This window comes from Macrotis lagotis, chromosome 1 (assembly GCF_037893015.1).
Source record: "Macrotis lagotis isolate mMagLag1 chromosome 1, bilby.v1.9.chrom.fasta, whole genome shotgun sequence".
Lineage (NCBI taxonomy): Eukaryota > Metazoa > Chordata > Mammalia > Peramelemorphia > Peramelidae > Macrotis > Macrotis lagotis.
Window position 1 is genome coordinate 619,303,929 of NC_133658.1, and position 21,029 is coordinate 619,324,957.

The window sequence follows — 21,029 nt, forward strand, 5'->3', positions numbered from 1 at the left end:
TGACTTACCCAACCCACTCAGCATGCTAAATGGAAAGCCAGTTTCAGAACAGAGATGTCTGGTTTATAATTCAATATGATAATGAAAGCACAGTACACTAAGCATTGAGCCACCCTTTTCAGCCGTATCTCTAACACTTTTTCTAGTTGTGATTTTGGGTAAATTACTTGTCTCTATGAACCTCAATTTTTACATCTGCAATATAAGAATAATAAAATGTATTTGTGATAACTACATAACCTCACAAAGTTGTTGTGGAGAAGAAGCTTTGTATAGAATAAAGGATATTATTTGTGGATAAAGAGACAATATAGTGGAAATTCAGGTGTTTTGGTGGAACTTCATCTCTATTCTATCTCCTTACTGTGGATGTACCCCAGAACTCTGACCTAGGATCTCTTCTCTATCTCCACATACATACACAATCAATAAATTCATCAGATTCAATGGTTTCAATTATCATCTATGCACATATTACTCTCAGATTTATATGTACAGCTCTAGTCTCTGTTCTGAGCTCTAAAACCAACTATCTTTTGAAGATTTTGAATTGGATGTCCTATGGGCATGCCAAACTTAAATCAAAAGTAGAGTTAATTATTTTTCTTCCTCAAATCACCTTTTTTCTGAATCTCCCTTTTCCTATCAAGAGTACTATCACTCTTTCAATCACCAAGGATTGTATACATACTCGAACAGTTGGATAGTAGAGGGAGGTAAGACTGATGGTGGAGATAGTCAACTGATTGGATTTGAAGGGTGAAGAAGAGGAGGGTTCAGATTATGAGAAGTGTCTGAAGTTATGAAACTGGATGTATGGAAGGAGAGTGCTTACACAAAAGGTTACATTTTGAAAGATAATAAATTCTTTTGTCTATATTTTGAGTCTGAGGTCTAAGAGATACTCAGGTGGAGATTAAAAGCATCTTGATAATGACTGGATATAGAGATTTGAGAGTCATCCAAATGGTGATGATTATTGAACTCAAGAGAATGTGATGATATGATGAGAGAGACAGATTTAGAGACACAGAAAGATAGGGAAAGAGAGACAGAGGGACACAGAGACAATACAAGGACAGAGAAATAGATAAAGAGTTAAACAAAATCAGAGAAAGACAAAGAAATAGATAATACAAAAGAATAAGAACAAAAAGAGGCTAAGAGAGAGAGAGATGTGCAACAAAGGTCAGATGAATTTATAAATACATCGAAGTAGCAGAATTATTGTTTATTTTAGCTCAACAAAGATTTGCTTGAATTTTAAAAAGTACTATTTAACATCTATTTCTATATATTATAAACAAGCCAAACAGAACATATAGCAAATCTTCCTGCCAACCAAAATTTTTCTTACAATTCCAGCTTACATTTAGTTTTTTCTTGTAGATGCTGTTGAGATTTTTAGGTTGTATTGCTGTAGGACCTTAGATCTCATCTGCTATGGACATTTAGAGAGTGTTTGTTCTAAAGGGCACTTTGGTGACTGCTTAGTTTGAATCTTTCATTTTGCAGATAAAGAAAGGAATGATAGAGGTGAAGTTATTTGTCAAAGATTGTGTAGTTAGACTTTAGGATTATTGACTCCAAACTCAGCATGAAATGATAACTGATGTCTCCTGACCCTTAATTTTGTGCAAATGCCATGTTGAATCCAACTTACAAATATCCACCAGCAGAGGCAGGTATAATGGAAAGACTAACAGATTTTGAGTCACAGAATTTAGGTTCAAATTCCTTCTGTAGCCTTTGCACCGTGTGACCTTAGATAAGTCATTTCTGAACCAAAGGATCTCTAAGATCCCTTCCAGCCTTGTTGTTGTCATTGTTTTAGTCACGTCAGACACTTCATGATGCTATTTGGAATTTTCTTGGCACAGAAACTAGAGTTGTTTGCTGTTTCCTTCTCCAACTCATTTTACAGATGAGGAATGGAAGTAAATAAGATTAAGAAATTTACAGGTGGGGCGGCTAGGTGGCGTAGTGGATAAAGCACTGGCCTTGGAGTCAGGAGTACCTGGGTTCAAATCCAGTCTCAGACACTTAATAATTACCTAGCTGTGTGGTCTTGGGCAAGCCACTTAACCCCATTTGCCTTGCAAAAACCTAAAAAAAAAATTTATAGGTAGTAAGTGTCTGAGACTGGATTTGAACCCAGGTCTTCCTGACTTGTTTCAGTATTCTTTTCTCTGAACCACTTAAGCGCCTTAATTCCTATGAAATAGGCCACCAGTAGCAGTAGCATTTAAACAATTATTATACAAAACATATTTTTAAAATAAATTATTTGTCTTTTTCAGCATGTCAGGAAGAATAAGTTCCTGTAATTTAGGAGCCACCAAAGCATGTAAGTTCCTGATTATTTATGTGACAACATTGTCTATAATCATCAAGTGCTCTTTTTTCTATTTGCAAGTTTTAGAAAAATATGCAAACACCAGAACAATGAGGTTGCCTGTCTTATGGAGCTTGGCAAACTTGCCATTCTAATAGTCTGCTCATACCATGAAGAACATGAAGACTACACTGAAGCAGAGAACTCAATAGATGAGTGCTAAACCCCTAACAGTTTTGTCTTGGGGTTTGAATGTCTGAAAATGATGCCAACCCAGCTTATTTTTCTGAAAGTCCAAAGAGCTTCTCCACTGACTCTTATTTACCCCCACAATAATACAAAAGATACTAGAAGAAAAGGATGGAAAGTAGCCTGTTTGTCAAAACAGGGAAATGCAAATGAGAGCCAGTATATGCATCACACTTGACCTTAAATGATCTTTTCTTGACCTTGTGAAGTTCAAAATTTTTATTAGTGACATGAATCCCCCAGTCATGCTTACCAAATTTTGGATGGCATGAACCTGGAAGGCATAGGATATTGGTTTGGTTATCTTGGATAGAGGCAGGTTCCAAAATGACCTCCATAGTAGAGAACAATGTGCTAAATAGAATTTTAAAAATTATCACAGAGATAAATGTAGATATATACTCAGGTTAAATAGTAATTGATGGTTAAATAATAATTAATCTGAAAAAGAAATGGGGAGTTTTATTGATGGCAAGCTCAATATGAGGCAATAGTGTGACATGGCTTTCAACAAAAGGCCATTGTTAATGCAAGCTCTATTGTACAGTGATCACAACAATGCAAAGTTTCTGATGGTCCTAGTATAAAGTGATTCTAGTCCTACCACACAGTTGGAGTTACACGCTGAGTCTGGGATATCACAGGGTAATGTAATGGAAATGCACTATATTTGTAGTCAGAGGATCTGGGATGAAATGTCAGACTAACCATTTACTACCATTACTACTACAAACTAACCATTACTACTATGATCTTGGACCATACATTTAATCTCACTGGATCTCAGTTTCCTCATCTCTAAAATGAATAAATTGGTCAAGACAACCTCTGAGGTACAGTCTAGTGAAAAAAAAAACCCTATGATTCTCTCAATATAACTATACCAGTGGACTGTCAATTCTTTGAGAGGATGAGATGGCCAACTTTTTGTGCCCTAATGGTTGTTTAACTTAGAAAACAACACTGAGGTTTTGGATATAACTCTCTGTAGAATTTATAATGTTGACTTTCAGAATAGTTTCATCCTTTCATTTGGGCGTTAAGAGCCTTTACTACCTTGACTTAGTCATTAATTATATGGTGTTAGACAAATCATTTCACTTCTCTGTGCTTCATTTTTGTTATCTGGCGATAGGGATAATATTTGATGGTCTCTCTCCTCTTAAAACTGCTGTGAGAATCAATTGAGATAACACAAGAAATAACTTTGAAAACTATAAAATACCATATAAAACCAAGTATATCACTGTGGGCTAGGCTTGCTTCTTTATACTTTTCTTCTACTTTTCAATTCTACCTTTTTTCTATTTTTCAATTTTTGAGTTATTTGAAGATCTAGCTTTGGTAATTGCTGCTACCATTCTCCCTCTTATATTGGACTCCTTTCAGTTCTCTTTCTCTGTTGCAATAGACTCAGGCTCTCAATTTCTTCCCTTCCCTGTCAACCCCAAATGAAGCAAGCTCATAATTTTCTTCTAAGTTGTTTTTATTCCTAGTAACTACAAGGCAATGACACCCAAATTTTTAAGATCAAAAAGGTGATTATTCCTTTATGGAAATATTAAAAATTAACTCTCATCTTCCAGAAAATATAGAATAGATATTTTAATTGTGTGTGTGTTTATGTTTGTATATTTATTCTCTCATTTTGCTTTAGGCCAATCTGGACTAGATATCACTTCAGACTCCATGGCTACTAAACTGGGATGGAGTTTGGATAGGTAGGATTAAATCTCTTAACTTTCTCAGAATCTGAGAACTATATTTTTTGGTATGAGACTCATTGTTTATTAGAAATCTCATTATTTGGCAGCTGTCAGCATTAAGGCCATCTTTAAGGAATAGGCTCTTCCTAGTTTTTCCTCTCATCTCTCTTGATCTCATGGTATTTCCATTTGCCTCCTTGAGCTTCACTGTAGATATTAATGATTCTGTCTTTTTGAAAAACTTGCTTAGGGTAGCTAAATGTCACAGTTGATAAGAGTACCAATTCTTGAGTCAGGAGGACCTGAGTTCAAATCCAGTCTCAGATTAATATTTTCTAGCTGAATTATCTCACAAAAATAAGAAAAGATAAAGAAAGTCTTGCTCATGATCTCTATCCTTCAACTTATCTCTCTAGATAGATCTATGAGGAGAACTTTTAGAGGTCAGATACATAGGTATCTTCATTAGAAAGTCAAGGGCAGATTATCAAAAGGGTCTAGAACTACTATTCCCCTTCCCATAAATTATTGTCTAGTAAAATTGAAGTCTACTCTCCATTTAAGCACAAAACTCTATATGCCATATCTAAGCCTTCATACTAGTCATACACCATGGTTGTAATATATCTCATCTACTTCCTTTTCATAGCATCCATCACATATGCCAAGATGCAGCTTAAATATCATATTTTACAAGAAAACCTTTATGAGATTCCCAGTTGCTACTCATTCCTCCCCTCTGCCACTTTTGTATTTAACTACCTTGCATTTATTCTTTATATACATATTTGTGTTCATGCTATCATATATATATATATATATATATATATATATATATATATATATTATATGTCACATTTCCTTTGAGCTGCTTCAATTCTGCCTTCCTCATAGAGCACAGCACCCTCACTGATGAGGACACACCATGTTGGATGGTCCTGTGCCAGTGTCTCCATGGAAAAATTATAATTAATACAGAGAGACCTTCTGGGTGTACTGGTATCACTTCTTCTGACCCCTTTGTGAGAGCTTGTCCTATGTGAGTTCTCCATAAGATAGTCTTTTTGGCAAGCATACTTCTGGCTTTCTAACAATGTGCCCAGCCCAATGTAGTTGCACTCTCAGTAGTAATATTTAAGCAGTTTACCTTGAGAAATGACCTCAGTGCCTAGTGTCTTTTCCTGCAGGTGATATTTAGAGTCTTAAGACAATTTAAATGGAAGTGACTTCAGTTTCCTGACATGGCACTGATAGACTGTCCAGGTTTCACAGGCATATAGCAATGAGGTCAGCACAATGACTCTGTAGACCTACAGTTTGGTAGTTAGTCTAATACCTCTTCTGTCCCACACTTTCTTTTAGTCTTCCAAATATTGAACTAGCTCTGGCAATGCGAGTGCCAACCTCGCTGTCAATGTGTACTTCCCTATAAAGGGCACTGCTAAGGTAAGTGAACTTGTCTATAGTATTCAAAATTCTCCCATTTGCTGTAATCAATGTTACTACATATGGATAGTGTGGTGTTGGTTGATGGAGCACCTGTGTTTTTCTTGGTGTTAAATGTTAGGCCAAAATTTGCACAACCAACAGAGAAGAGATACATATTTTGTTGCATCTCAGCTTCAGAGGCTACACTGAACACACAATCATCTGCAAACAGAAGATCAGGTACCAGCACTCCTTCCACTTTGGTCTTGGATGGTAGACTTTTCAAGTTGAAGAATTTGCCATCAGTGTGATGGCTGATCTTGAGGCCATGTTCAGTGAAGGTGTTTGATGACACAGCTGAAAACATCATGCTAAAAAGTATGGTAGTAAGTACGCATCCTAGTTTCACTCCATTGGTGACCAGAAAATCTTGAAAACATCATTTACTATCCAGAATCCAGGTATGTACACTGCAATGAATTGACATACAATACTGATGAACTTCTCCGGGCAACCAAATATTGCATAGATCCTCGTAATGGATGGTACTAAAGGCCTTTATCAGAACTACAGACATTGTATACCTCTGTTCTGTTCGTGGCATCTTCCTGGAGTTGTCAGGGAGCAAACGCCATATCAACTGTTCTTCTACCCTTTCTGAAGCCACACTGGCTCTCAAGAAGGTGACCGTCTTCCAGGTGAAGGACTATTGAGAAGGTCCTTGGCAATATGTAAAAGAGAAAATACTTTTGTCACAGGACAGTCTATTCTTTTTGGCTTTATAGAGATGGATGATAGATGTATCCTTGAATTCTTGGGGGGATAATCTCTTCATGCCATATAACCTGGAAAATTTCAGTCAATTCTTGGATGAGCAATGGACCCTGTAGATCTCAGCTGGAATAGAATCAGTATGAGGTGCTTTGCCACTTAAAAAGGAGCCTAATGGTTTTCAAAACCCCCTCTTCAGTTGGAACTTCATCTACAGAGGGATTGACTTCAACTTGAGGAAGGAAGCTCAATGGCTTTTGCATTGATTGATGATGGTGTGTTTCAAGAACACTATGGAAGTATTGTACCCATCTCTCTAGGATCATGTACCTATCATCAATGTGGCTCCATTAGCACTGAGTAGTTGAGATGCACTGTAGGTCTTTGGTCCATAAATAGCCTTCATGGCATCATAAAAGCACTTGGATTGTTACTGTCTGTATAAAACTGAATCATCTGCCTTCTTACTGAGCAGCATTCTGCATCTCTCTAGGCTTTGCTTGTAATTTACTTTTGATGGAATTAAATGCTGCCTTCTTAGAAATGGATAAACTATCTTGCTGATAAACCCTGTGGTTTTCATTTAGCAGCTTCTGTATTTCCCAATAATTTTCATCAGATCAGTCTTGATGTTTGTGAATGTTCTGACCCAGTCGAAAAATGCAGTATTATATACCAGCTCTCTGAAAACTGCCCACTCTTTTTTTGTTCCACTCTTGCCAACTGTGTGTTGGTGTAGTTTTTCCATCAAGTTAGCAACACACTGTTTCTTCTCAGAGAGGCACTCTAATCTAAGAAACATTTTTCCTTGGGGTCACTGCTTTGATTGAATGTGAATATCTAGAGAGGATGAGTCTGTGATCTGTCTAGCACTCTGTATCATATATTGCCTTTGTCACTCTCACATCTTGTCTGTCTCTTGTCCTTACAATCACATAGTCTTTTAGATACCAATGTTTACTAGGAGAAGTGGCATCCAGGAAATTTTATTGCATTTAGGTAAACAGAAGACAGTGTATTCAATGAGGTCAGCAGATGCACAAGTCTTCAGGAGTAGGTGACCATTGCTGTTGCTGTTTCCATCTCCATTCCTCCCAAGGACTCCCTGCGATGTCTAGTAATCTGAGCCTACTCTAGCATTAAAGTCACCCAGAATTAAAAGCTTATTCTCTATTGGTACATTGATGATAAGGGTCTCCAGGTTTGCATAAAATTTTTCTTTGATTTTATCAAGTTTTGTCATGGTGGGAGCATAAGCACTGATGATGGTGGCATGGTATATTCCTGGAAGTGGCAATCTCATTGTCATGAGCCTTTCATTTACTTCTTTTGGTAGGCATTCAAGCTTATTGCATAGATTACTTCTGATTGCAAAGTCTACTCCAGCTTGATGGTGCTCCGCTTCATTGTAGCCATGCTGGCCTTCATTTAGGGCTGCTATTTGGATATGATACCTGCTGAGTTCTCTTGAACATGAGCTATATGTCTTTCAGGTCCATTGAATCTTGTGTAGTCTTTGAGTGTGTGCATGTTCCATGCACTGATGGTGAGTGGAATGTTCTTTGAAGAAGTTTTTGTAGATTTTTTTTTGTGTCTTGATCTCACTGTGGGATCCCCACCTGGCATGATAATCAGACCAGAGTTGGGTAAGCAGGCAATTTTTAACCTCTTTCTCATACCAGGTGGTGAGATGTGTGATCCTTAAAAGGGCTGCTCAGTCACCAAGGGGGCTACCTAATCTCACTGCTGCTTTCAGTGGGGAAATGACCCCTATGGTCTGAGTCGCCTCTGAGCAGGGTTGAGAATATTCTCCCAGTGTATCCACACCTGCTGCTTCATCACTTGCCTGTCACCACAGGATTTGAGGAATGGGTAAGTGGTATGGACAAGATCTTTTGATTCTTGCTTTAAATTAGAATTAGTGAGGTAGAGTAGTATGCTTCATTTTCTCTTTGAAACTCACTTGGCATTTTTGATGTCGAATCAAGCTCTAAGTGCTCCACAGTACCTTCTTCAGCTGCCTTTATTTCCACTGGAATGAAATATTTTCATTTGCCCATTCTACCAGTGTAAGCCTTCACATGCTTGGGGTAGGAAACCCCCCACAGTTTACCAATGAATTTGAGACTCCTTCGGTTACCCTCAACCTGGTTTATCCCATCTGCTGAAACAGTTTTAAGTACTGTTCATGCTACAGCTTCTTGAAGCCAAAGGTGAGAGTTAGGTGGCTCAGGTGGACATCAGAAGTGGAAAACAGCCCTGAAAGAGGTTCAACAACCCTCTCACCAGAGGTTCTAGTCTTCTTTGGAACATACCCCACATCCCTCAGCATCTAACACAAAGCCTGGCATATAGCAGATATTTAATAAATATTTATAAGTAGTTATCATTTTGACTGAGGCAAATTCAGTAGCTAGAAATTAATGGTAGCCCCATCTTTTTGGTGAAGTTTGATTTCTTACTCTGTTGTTCAAGATTGGCATCTAATTAATGAATAGTTCTTCCTTGGAGGCCATGTTCTAGTTGGCCATATGAATCAGTGATAACTGCTTTCATTGTTTTAAATTCCTTGTTCCAGAACCACCTTTTGTCAATGCTACCTGTGTACTAACCTTTTCTTTCTCTTTCAAAGTTCTTGTTTCCTATCTTATGGATACTTCTTGCTGAGATGACAGATCCTCAGTCTAATAATGATCTTTGCTCAGGTGACTAGTTCTTCTTACTTTTCTGTATATTTTTTGATGACTCATCTTCCAATTTCCCTATATTTATTTTGTTCTAGGGACAATGGCCCTTTTCACAATCTGGGTTCTCACCAGAAAGAAATTACCCATATGATAAGAGAAACTGATAGTTTTTCAATTTCTGCCTTGAGGCTGGTGGAGAGGTAAAGGTGTCTTTTACTATGTGGGAAGAATGTAGACATGAGTAAATGGTTGGTATTACAGTCCTCCTTCTTTCCTTCCCTGACTCTCTTTTCTGGTTGAACCTAAACCCGTTAGGAATAAACTCCTGACTAATATTGTGAGTCTCATGGGAAAGCTACTGCCTTAGGCAAATGTTTAATGCAGAGTCAAACATACATTCCCTAGACACTGACTAGAACAACACTTTAATGGCTATGATGATCTGGAGCACCTGTCGCACTGTACTATATTGTAAGAAAAGCTCTCAGAATGGACCCCTGTGCTTAAGTCTGATTCACAAGTGGAACCAGAAGGTGAAATCCATGACACATTTTCCAGAGCTTGGGAAGTCAATTTGAAGTATATTTTCCTTTGTTTGGGAGTTGACCCAAATGAATTACAAGCTGTGGTTATTTATCATGGGCCTATTAAAGTCTCTCTTCAGAATTGCACTGCTCCTCTAATCAAACTATCCCATCTGCAGAACATCACTTTTAACAAAATGAGACACAGATTGGAAACTAGTTCAATGCTATGGGCTTGTTTAGGACAATGGTAATCTCTCTACTTCCCCTCTTCTTCTCTACATCCTTGCATCTGTTTCTCTCCCTCCTTGGAAGATGACTTGCTAAGGCATTTAACTGTTGCCATCTTCTCTTGGTCAGTGAATGAAACATAAAGTAAACATAGTCTAATCATCTTATGGTGTGTAAAATGAGTGGGCCAAGCACTGTATCAGTGATAAGATGATTACTAAATGACTCTTCTCAAATTTCATCAATGGTCTAATGACAGGAATCAAGTCTGACATGGCTAAAGAGGTTTTTTTGGCATTAGCATTTCTGCAGGGAGGAGGTTACTTTTCTCAGAAGAAGTTTAAACTTTTATTGGTTGGATGTGACTTCATTAGATACAGCTAATTTTAATAATCACATCTGAGCAGATATATCAGTAAGATATTTTTCTTCCTCCCTTACTTCTTTCCCCCCTCTCAAACACTTCATTCAATGGTGATTTCCTTAACTGAAGGATACTTCCATTCCTAAGCTCAATTTCTTTGTCTGCTTCCCTCTGACATATATTTCATTACAGAACTCCATTTTTATCTTCATAATTTGTTATAGCCCTCACCTAATCTCTTCCAAGCACTTTAAACCTCTCTAAACCAAATGTATTTATTCAAACATGTCAGACTTAATGGACATATCATAGTGTAAATCCCCAGTGGCTTTGATGCATGTATCACCTTAATTGAGGTGAATTTTCATTAAGTGTCTATGATTGAGTTCTGTGAACAGTTTGATTGTGGAGTTTCAGCAGAACTACTAACTCCTTCCTGGCAAGGAACAGCAATCCCTGGGGCCCTTTCATCACTATCTTCCAGTCACTAATATCTTCTGGTCTGTATTCCCTTCAGGTAGATGAAAAGTTACTGGCTTCAATAACCCCTAAACCAGAGGCAGAATGGTGCTTCTGAAGGAAAGTGTATGGTCAGATTTGTGCTAATACAGAGTTAGGAAAGATTGAAGTGTTCAAGTCATCCACAAACCTCAGTTTTTTTACCTCCTCTTTCACCACTAAAATCTCAGACCAGAGTAACTAAAGAGTCTAGGGGAGCTGGAATTTGTCACCTCCCCTCTCTATTTCACATCTGCATCCCTCTGTAAAGGTGCTAATAAGTGATAGAGTTGAAGTGTGAGCCACTGGAAGATGGGGATGGATAAATGTTTGATGTAGCAGAGAAATCTGCCAAAGGCCTTAAGTGTTCACATACTTGAGAGATGGATGATTAGGGGTAGTGCTCAGGTTGAACCCTTACAGGTTTTCTGTAGTTGATTTCATAGTTTTAAACTTAAGTTTTAGTCAAGGGCTCTGTTTTTATACAGCAATGTTTTAGTTTTGTGATGATGGATAACTTGCCTATGTTGAGTCTGAGGGACCTCTGCCCTTTGTATTTCATCTTGTCATAGTTGGTAGATCACTACACTTGAAGTTAAGAAAACCAGAATTCAATAAAATCTCTGAAAATTAGTATATGCTAATTTCCTTTTCTGATCCCCAGTTTTCTCATTTATAAAAATGGAAAAATGATACTCATACTTCCTCTCAGCATTGTAAGACTCTATTCTTTCCTCATTTCAATTTATCTTTTATTTTGTTTTGTTTTTGCAAGGCAATGGGGTCAAGTGACTTGCCCAAGATCACACAGGTAAGTGGGTATTAAGGTTATATTTGAACTCAGGTCTTTCTGACTCCATGGCCAGTCTCTATCCACTAAGTCAACTAGCTGCCCCTTCAATTTATCTTTTATATAGAAGTCAAAATAATCTTTCTAAGGCACAGGTCTGACCATACAACTCTCTTCCTACAATACTTTTAGTGCCTCACTATTATCTGTTAGATGAAATATGATCTCTTTAACTTTTAGAATTTAAAGTTTTCCACAATCTGTTTCCAATTTCCTTTCATAGTCTTTTTTTTCACACAACTCCTCTTGACCTACTCAATTTTTCAACCAAATTCTACCACTATTCCCAAATTTTGCCTTCATCAACTCCTATCTCCATAACAACATTTTATGGGTTCTTTTCCCCTAACCCCCCCCCCCCCACTACCTATATTTCCTTCACATTTCTGCTAGGAAGACTTCTTTCTCAAGACTTAGGACAGGTGCCATCTACCCTAAGCAGTCTTTTATTATCTTCCAAAAGAATTTGTATGTATTTCTCTTATACTACCCTACCTCTATAAACTTTTTAGACATTTAAGTCTTAGAATGTTATGAAAATGATAGAATTGTATCCTCTCTCCTTAAGATAGTTCAAGGATGCTGCCAAATTCTAGATAAGCTTTGAATTTATCTTGTACTTTAATCAAGTCTAGAACCAGCAATAGTCCTAGGCAAAAACTATGAAAAAGAAACATGCATTCATCCTATATTTTCCTATATTTCCTAAATTCCTATATTTTCTATATTTTCTCAAATTTCTTTCCAAATCCATCCTCAGTGGGGAAAACTAGTCTAAAAGTTATATGATGATCAAGAGCTTTAATTGACCCTGCCAGGATTAGTACTCTCAAGTTACCCAGAAATGTCTCACCTTCACATAATCATCCATCTTTGTGGCTTCTGTTTTTTAAACATTTGATAAACATATTTCTACTAAAGTGTTCTATTAATTCCCCTTCCCCTTCTTCTTCTCCTCTCATAACAGCAATTACTAAAACATATTAGGATTCTAGGACCTCAGAGGCCATTCTGAAAAGGACTTCAGGGGCCATTCTGGTCCTCCCGATACAGAATCTTATCTTTACTCATTTTGTTCCTCTGCTCATCTTTCAACTCCCATATTTTATGGCCTAACTTAAATTTATCTCTTTCACAAAACCTTCTTCAACCATCCTACACAATATGGGTTTCTTCTCTTTCTGAAATCTTACATGGGGTATTTCTTCTTTTTCCAGTATGCAGTAGAACTATGGATAAATCTTCCTAGACTTCCTTCTCAAATTAGATTCTAGGGTTGGAAGGTTCTAACTCAAGAAAGTATCAGAAACATTGGGTTTTTCAAGAAGTGTCAGAATTTAGTTATGTATGAAGTACTAAGACAAATGACCAGGAAGTGTAGGAGTGATGCAAACAGAGGTTTGGATCATTACCAGGATCTAAGAGAATTTAAGCTACAATAAGGAAGAGGCATTTTCTGGAAAATCAGGAATAAAGTATCATTACAAAGAAAGCAGAGAGTGATTGGGTTCTATACAAAGCCAACATAAGACTCAGCTTCTAGGACTTGTAAAAGTATTTTTATATCAAAAGATAAATTAGAGCTATACACATGGTATCATAAGGTTATCTAGTCCATCCTTGCATTATATAGATTGTATACGAGTATAGGAGACTAGCCTTTCCTTGTAAATGATCTACAATTGAACAGTTTTCAATTGTATCTATCAGAATCATTTTTATAAACAATGACTACCATTAAGATGTAGCATCAGTAACTGATACTAGAAGACTTACTATTATTCATATAGTCCTATAATGAAGGTGATTGTGTATCAGAATGATCTTGTTTGTGCAAGACTGTCCATGGAACACAAGATCTAGCTGTCTTTACCAACCTGGAAAGGCTTTGAGTGTGAACCCAGTGTTGGACTGTGCATCTGTTTTTCTGAGGATCAGTCTAGTTAATTTTAGGAAGACTTTTTACCAGAAAACCATAGCAACATGCCTTAGCAAGGTATGAAATTAAATTGAAATAAAATGACAATTCACATTAATGAAATCATGGAAATAAGAACAAATTTGAGCCCTTGATATAGATGCTACTTGCAGTTGCGTGGTTCATCAGGATGATAATCTTCTGAAAGGAAGTGTCTATGGTTTCCAAGCCAAAGGCATCATTTCAGTACTGGACAGCACACAGAGTTAAAAAAATTATTGGATGGATCAATGAATTAATGTTATCCTCAAAAGATGAGGGTAAGTTTCCCCTTTGCATAAACTATTAGATGAATAAATCAGGGTTGGATTATTTCCTCTTTATGATCACATCTTTATCAATAGCCAAATCTGAGGATGCTTTTCAGGGTGACTGAGTTATACATTGTCATCTTGGAAGCTATAATTAATAAAATATAGTCCTCACATGAATAGATTGTGAAATGAAGAAAATGATCTATTAGTACTTGTAATTAAAACAGCAATTAAAGAAAGAATCTTTATCAAGTCTAATTTCTTTTTCTTTTCTTTTCTTGGTAAAACAATTGGGATTAAGTGATTTGCCTAGGGTCACACAGCTAGTAAGTGCCAAGTGTCTGAGATCAGATTTGAACTCAGGTCCCCCTGACTCCAGGGTCCATTGCTCTATCTACTGAATCACCTAGCTGTCAATAATGTCCAATTTCTAACACCATTTAGAGGATTTGGGGAGACTACATACAAAAGTGATAGATTATGGAAACAGAATGAATAAGAATGCTATTGAAATTAGGAGGGAGAGGATAGGTGTTCCCCTAGATTGTTCCTAATTAGGACACATGATTTAATTTCCACTCAAATTGTTCTAAGAAAAATTTTGTGTTAAACAATTTTAAACTGATTTTGTGATAAAAGTAACTCTATCCAGGACCAGCAGGAAACAAATAGTTGGTAGTCTGATCATTGGTAGTCTGACCAAACAACAGGAAGTTTGTTAGCATCACTTCATTCTGAAGCTCCTTTGTGGTTAAAGATTTGAAATCATCATCTTAGTATTTGCTGATAGAAGAACATCGTTTCTCATTCTTAGCAGACATGAGTTTGGTACCAGTCAGCAGTCAATGTAACTTTATCAAAACTGTTCAGCATATTTTTTTATTTTGCAATCCACATTTTGGTTTGTTGATATTTCTTCTTTTGTATAATTAAACTTTAATGTGTAGGCACAGTATTCAAATTATGACATTTATCTAAAATAATCTTCCATTTCTGGAGTTTTGAAAGTCTACTTAATTTTCTGAAATATAATTTAAGTGAAAAGAAAATAAGATTACCATTCTATTTAAAAAAAAACCAACCTCTTAAATTTCTTTCCCAATCCATCCTCAGTGTGGAAAACTAGTCTAAAAGATATATGATTATCAAGAGCTTTAATTGACTGATCAGTCCTTCTGACTTGAATATATATATATATATATATATATATATATATATATTTTACTTTAAGAAGAAAAATATTAGATACATTTTGCATTCTTTGTTGCTAACTAATAACATCATGAGGAAGTAGATGACAATTTGATCAAAACATAAGGGATTTTCCTATACAATAAATTCTTGATTATCTCATTAATGATATTGAGCAGTGGTTTAAAGAAGGAAATAATAAAAACAATTTATATTTGACTTTGGAGTTCATTTTAATATTTGTTCCCCAGAAGATTTACTTTCTTATGCTTTTCTTAGATTAAAATGAAAATGAGTTTGCATATCTTTTTAATTTAATACATATCTATTGATGGTGGAGAAAAATAGCCTAAATATGTGCTAGGTGGATGGGGGAAAGCCAATTTGAGATAAAAATAAATAATATATTATTGTGGTTGATCCTAAGGATGTAAACCACAAGAGGATAAAACAAAACTGATTGTGTTCCTATAGAACTTTGATGATGAATAAAGAACGACTTGTTTCCCTCCTCCCATGCCAATTTCCAGTTATGTGATCATTGCAGACCTTAATCCACATTCTACAATTATCCAAAGCTTAGTCCTTTCTAAAAAATAAAGGATCTGCTACATCATGTGCTTGCATTAAAAAAGAGCTTAATATGTCAATGAATGAAAAATAAATAAATGAGTATAAATTCGAATGTTTCATTCTTCTCTTGCAGACATTAGTGCATAAGTGGGAGTAGGTACAGAATAGAAACCTGATAAAAGTTTGCTAAGTGTGAGTGTCTCAGGACTGATACAAGATAACAAAGCATAGAATTCTACCTTCGCCTCCAGTAGCCTAATCTTTTCTTATATTTTTGTTTCATTCTGTTCATGGAAGCACTGAATTTCACAGTTGGAAGGGACATCAGTAGCCATCTAGTCCAAATCATAATTGAAAAAGAATCCATACAACACAGACAAAAATCATCTCGTTTTTGAATAGAGATGTCCAATGAGAGGGAACCCACTAAAGTCTAAGAAAACTGATTTTCCTTTTGAATAGTTCTAATTGTTATGAAATTTTTCATGACATTGAGCCTACACTTGTTTCCTTACAACTTTAACCTATTGCTCCTGATCCCTCTGGGGTCAACCAGAATAAATAGATTTTTTTCTTCCACATGTTAGCCTTTCTATTTGTGGGGTTCTTGCTGTCTGAAAATAAGTATATCTCAAAGTAAGGATGTTGCCACAGAAAGAACATTTTTTTTTTAGGTTTTTGCAAGGCTAATGGGCTTAAGTGGCTTGCCCAAGGCCACACAGCTAGATAATTATTAAGTGTCTGAGACCGGATTTGAACCCAGGTACTCCTGACTCCAAGGCCAGTGCTTTATCCACTGCGCCACCTAGCCGCCCCAAGGTAAGATATTATTTAAAGAGTACTGCCCTAACATTTAAATTTGTTTCCTTTACTTGGAACATGGAACAAACATATAGCCTAGGAAAGGAAACAACACATTAATCCACTGTTATATGGCATGAATTAGCTCACTGGATTAACAACTTGCTATATACTACAGAAATAATTCATAATATGGAATGCAAAACTAGGGAATTTTAATCTAGGAAGGGTAGACATCAAGTTAACCCCCAAATCCAAGTATATACACAGCATATCATACGTCCTCAGTATGAGCTATTTAGTGGGATCTTAACAGAACAGCATAATGGAAAAACCTTTGATACATTTAGAAGTCAAAAATCATCCAGATGCCTGGGAGTGGGGAGGCCACCAAACAGAGGAAAAACTGAAGATACTCCTAAAATGACCTAATTCTTGTGTTGAGGTTTACTATAATGTTTTATTTGGGATCAACATTGTTTCCAGGACTTGATCATATCTTAGTAATAACACAAGATTATACATTGAATGGCAATATGAGGTAGGAGATAAACATGCTGATCTTATCACATCATTCTGAAGACAATTTTTAGCTGTTTGATCCTGGGCAAGTCATTTGGCCTCATTCCTAAAATGAAAATACTTGAGTAGATGATTTTTTAGATCAATACTAGTACTAAATCTATGATGTCAGGATGATGCCTTCTCTGTGTGTTTGTTACTATATATTCTGTCTCCTTCTGAAGGTGATAATGTAACACAGGAAAATGAATAATGACTTATAGGGCACTTGAGTATTTACAGATCAGTCTATGGAGTAGCCTCTTCTTTTATTCATTTTTAGGGGAGAAAGGATACAAAAGTGACTATTTAGTTTTGACAATTTAAAACTAGGGACCAGATACAAGAATTTTCTTAGCAATATTTTCATTCAACTCTCATTAAGTTTTTCTTCACATTCCCTAAATTTATGTTATTTCATATTATATTTCCTTTTCACCTTTTTGTTGTTTGCTTGTTTATTTAAGACCAATCAGCATTAAGTGACTTGCCCAGGATTTTGACTGTTTCAATTAGCTGACTTTTCTTCTGAGAAATCTTTCTTATTTCTCTGTTCATTAATTTATACAAGTATATGTAATAGTCTGTTCCACTGAGAAAGACTTCATATATGGTGGGGTTTTTTTGTAAGGCAAACGGGGTTAAGTGGCTTGCCCAAGGCCACACAGCTAGGTAATTACTAAGTGTCTGAGACCGGATTTGAACCCAGGTACTCCTGACTCCAGGGCCAGTGCTTTATCCACTATGCCACCTAGCCGCCCCAAGACTTCATATATGAAATAAGCATTTTATAACTTAGGATCTGAAGTCTTAATGGCACAATTAAATATGAAGAGGCCATCAAAGAAAATAATCTTGACTTTAGGGGGACAGATTTATTTCTAACTTTATCTTTACTTGCTCTTTTGCATAAGACTCCAAAAGGATTCTGCAGAGAGTTACTGACTGAATTGAGACTGATTGTTATAAGCCAAAGAGGAATACTTTTCTGAAGGGACTGACTTTGAATCAGGAAGGTCTACTGAATGAGAACGAGACTAGACCTAGACTGCTCTTGCCTTGAAGTGATGAATCTCAGAGCCTCATCCCTGAAAAAGTCTAAGCCCAGAGTTTTTAGTCAATCTAGGCTAGGGTTCAATGTCCTACCTCAGAGTTCTGACTTGGGTGTGCATATGAATAGCTTCTCAGAATGATTTTTTAAATGCCTAAAATTTTACACATAGGATTAATAAGGAGATCAAGTACTTTGAAATGTAGTCATCAAAATGCTTTTTTAAAAAAATCTCATAGATCTCAATTTAAGGACCCCCTGCTTTAGCTGAAAGAGCAACATAGCAATCTAAGTGAAAAGAGTATTCTAGCATTCCACTTGAAGAGACTGCATTACATTGCAGCTGAACCAGTGGCTGAAGGTCATAGAGGATTCTACTTATCTATCAAAGAGTAAACCCAGAAAAAGCAGTGGGTGAACCTGTCTAGTAAAAACATTGTACCTTGAGAACAAAGCCCAGAGGGAGAAAAGCCTGATGAGCCTATTCTAGCAGCAGTTTTTCAATTGCCAAGTGCTCTGCCATGGCTCAATCTGGGAGCAGTACTCAGTCACTGAGGAAACTCTCAGAACCAGCCTGGAAATAGCCAGACCCAACAACCTGTTTGCTCCAGTCCAACGGTAATAGCATTCATATGATGTGCTTGACCCAAACCGGAAAGCAACCTGATCCATATAGCCCAGATATTTCACTTCACTAGAACCCAGCAGGTTAATAGAGAGACCCATCTATCACTGATATCACACCCTGTAATGACTCTTGGGAAAAACCACTGAAAACAAAAAGAACACTGAGGCTCTGGGGTTCCAGAGTGGTGACCTGCATTGCCTAGGCATCTTAACTATATGAATTCCTCATTACTATTGCACCTTTCTCCTTCCTTGGGACTCTATATGTGTATTGGTAGAACACTGTACTTCTGGTTTAGGATGTGATGCTTTGTAATTATTCTTTTGCTAAGCTAGCTAAGTAAACACTACTGCTGAAGAACTAACAGGATGATTATTAAAGTACACAAGTGGACATTGTATAAGAGGTATAGTCATTTAAGGGTCACCCCCTATCCTGAAAAGAGCATTACTGGCTCCTTCAGAGAAACAACTTTCCAGTACTTGGGTGAGTGAGGCAGTGAGCCAATGGATGATATATACACAATATACAGGGTATTCCAAAAATCTCAGCGCAGTAATTTTAAGCTTTAATATTTTTAATTGCTTAAAATTGTACTGTCTTCTGAGAAAGCCTATATTTGATAAATATGATCTGCCATAGTTTAACAATACAGAAAGATAGTGAACAAATGTATCATATAGTATACTTAGACTATCCAGACAAATTCTTTTTTATGCTTTTTCATACCTGTACTGATTGAAATTGTTATTAATATCTATAAGTATGTTTTCATTTCAAGCATCTTATATTTCACATCAGGGATGCCGATCAGCCAACTCTTCTAAATAATGACTTAGTAATTAAGCCCCACTATTTTCACCAATTGAAGACCAAGCTCACCCTTCACAATAGAAATATAAACAGATCTCTGATTCATAAATTGGTTAATTGCTCCTGCCTATTGCAGGCATCAGTCAGCATTTGGTTGTTAGCCATAATATTTAAATTTATTGTCTCCTCTACTTGGACACTTCACAATAGATGTAAAATAATTATTAGGAAGTCTCAGTTTTTCCTGATATTTAAATATTTTGATGTAGTGAGCTACTTTCCCTAAGGAAGTATTTACTGTCATTGCAATTAGATAAGAAATTTCCATAGGTTCTGAGGGTGAAAAAAGATTAGAAATAAATGAAGGTTAGTTAACTCAGTTGGATCCTTGCCTTGGGAGAAGTTCACTGGACTAAATGACAATGTTCTTGTCAACTAAAGTATTTAATTTTTTGAGGAAAAATGTTGTCTCTAGCTAAATTCTACTTCAGACATACTTTTGTTCTTTAAATCCAGTCAGTAATCTACTTAAATCTATTTCAATGATTGTAGTTCATTAAAAACATTAGCTTCTGACACAAACACAAACACATTACTAATTTTACAGGTCCAACAGCACCTAATTTTATAGAAATGACAAATTTTCAGTGCTTTCCATAGTGTCAGGTTTGAAGGTTGTTAAATAATATTTAACTTGCATATTAGCTAACTATGCAGAACTGATACCAATTTAAGCATTTTACATTGACAACTATAATAAAGGGTGTCTTTTTGGAATAATAATCTTATTCAGACTATGCTCATTCAGCTCTATTTTGTTAAGACTTTTATATCCCCAATTACAAATGAAGAGAATAATAATAGTTTGCCAGTCTCATTAATATGGAGATACAACAATTCACTCTGATAAACTGTAAATTATAGTTTACAGATGGCTGCTGGTTATACTAGGAAGTTGATAGCAAAGAATACCATCATGAAACTGATAGCACCAGTGGATGCTGAGGGCTGGCAGCCAAAGATATTTTCCAGAAAGGACAGAAGCAAGGGATACTGATTAAATCCAGAAACAAGAAAGCTGTAAGAGCTGTCACACCGCTGCAATGGAGTAGTCAAGATTATCTTTAATGTACCTGAATATGATTTGTAGGAAAGGATTCAATCATAGGCTGGCATTCTTTGTAAAAGCAAAATAACCTGAAATGCCCAAATTCCAAGTTATTTTGAGTTCTAAGAGCAACATATTCTACATTTTCCCCAAGATCATCAGGCACTATTAAAGTTATTATCTTGTGTATCTCCCTATTAGAATCACAGCTGCTGACAGCTCTTCAATCTCCTGGTTACCACCCATTACTAGACATTCTCAAAGTGTCAGCAAAGGCCTTTTGTCTTGAGGAACTATAGTTTTCTACACTCCATTTGTTCTGCACAATTAAAAGAAGTAGCTGATAAGTCAAATTTATTTAAAAAATGGGGATTTTTATAATGAAGCTTTTACCAGAGAGAAGATAGGCTGGAGAATTTTCAAAACCA

At 36.3% G+C, this 21,029-nt stretch overlaps 1 protein-coding gene across 14 annotated transcripts in view; it reads right to left on the reverse strand.

Moving 5' to 3' along the window:
- NCKAP5 (NCK associated protein 5) overlaps positions 1-21,029 on the reverse strand; it is a 1,109,295-nt gene that overhangs the window by 81,152 nt on the left and 1,007,114 nt on the right. The window lies entirely within an intron of this gene.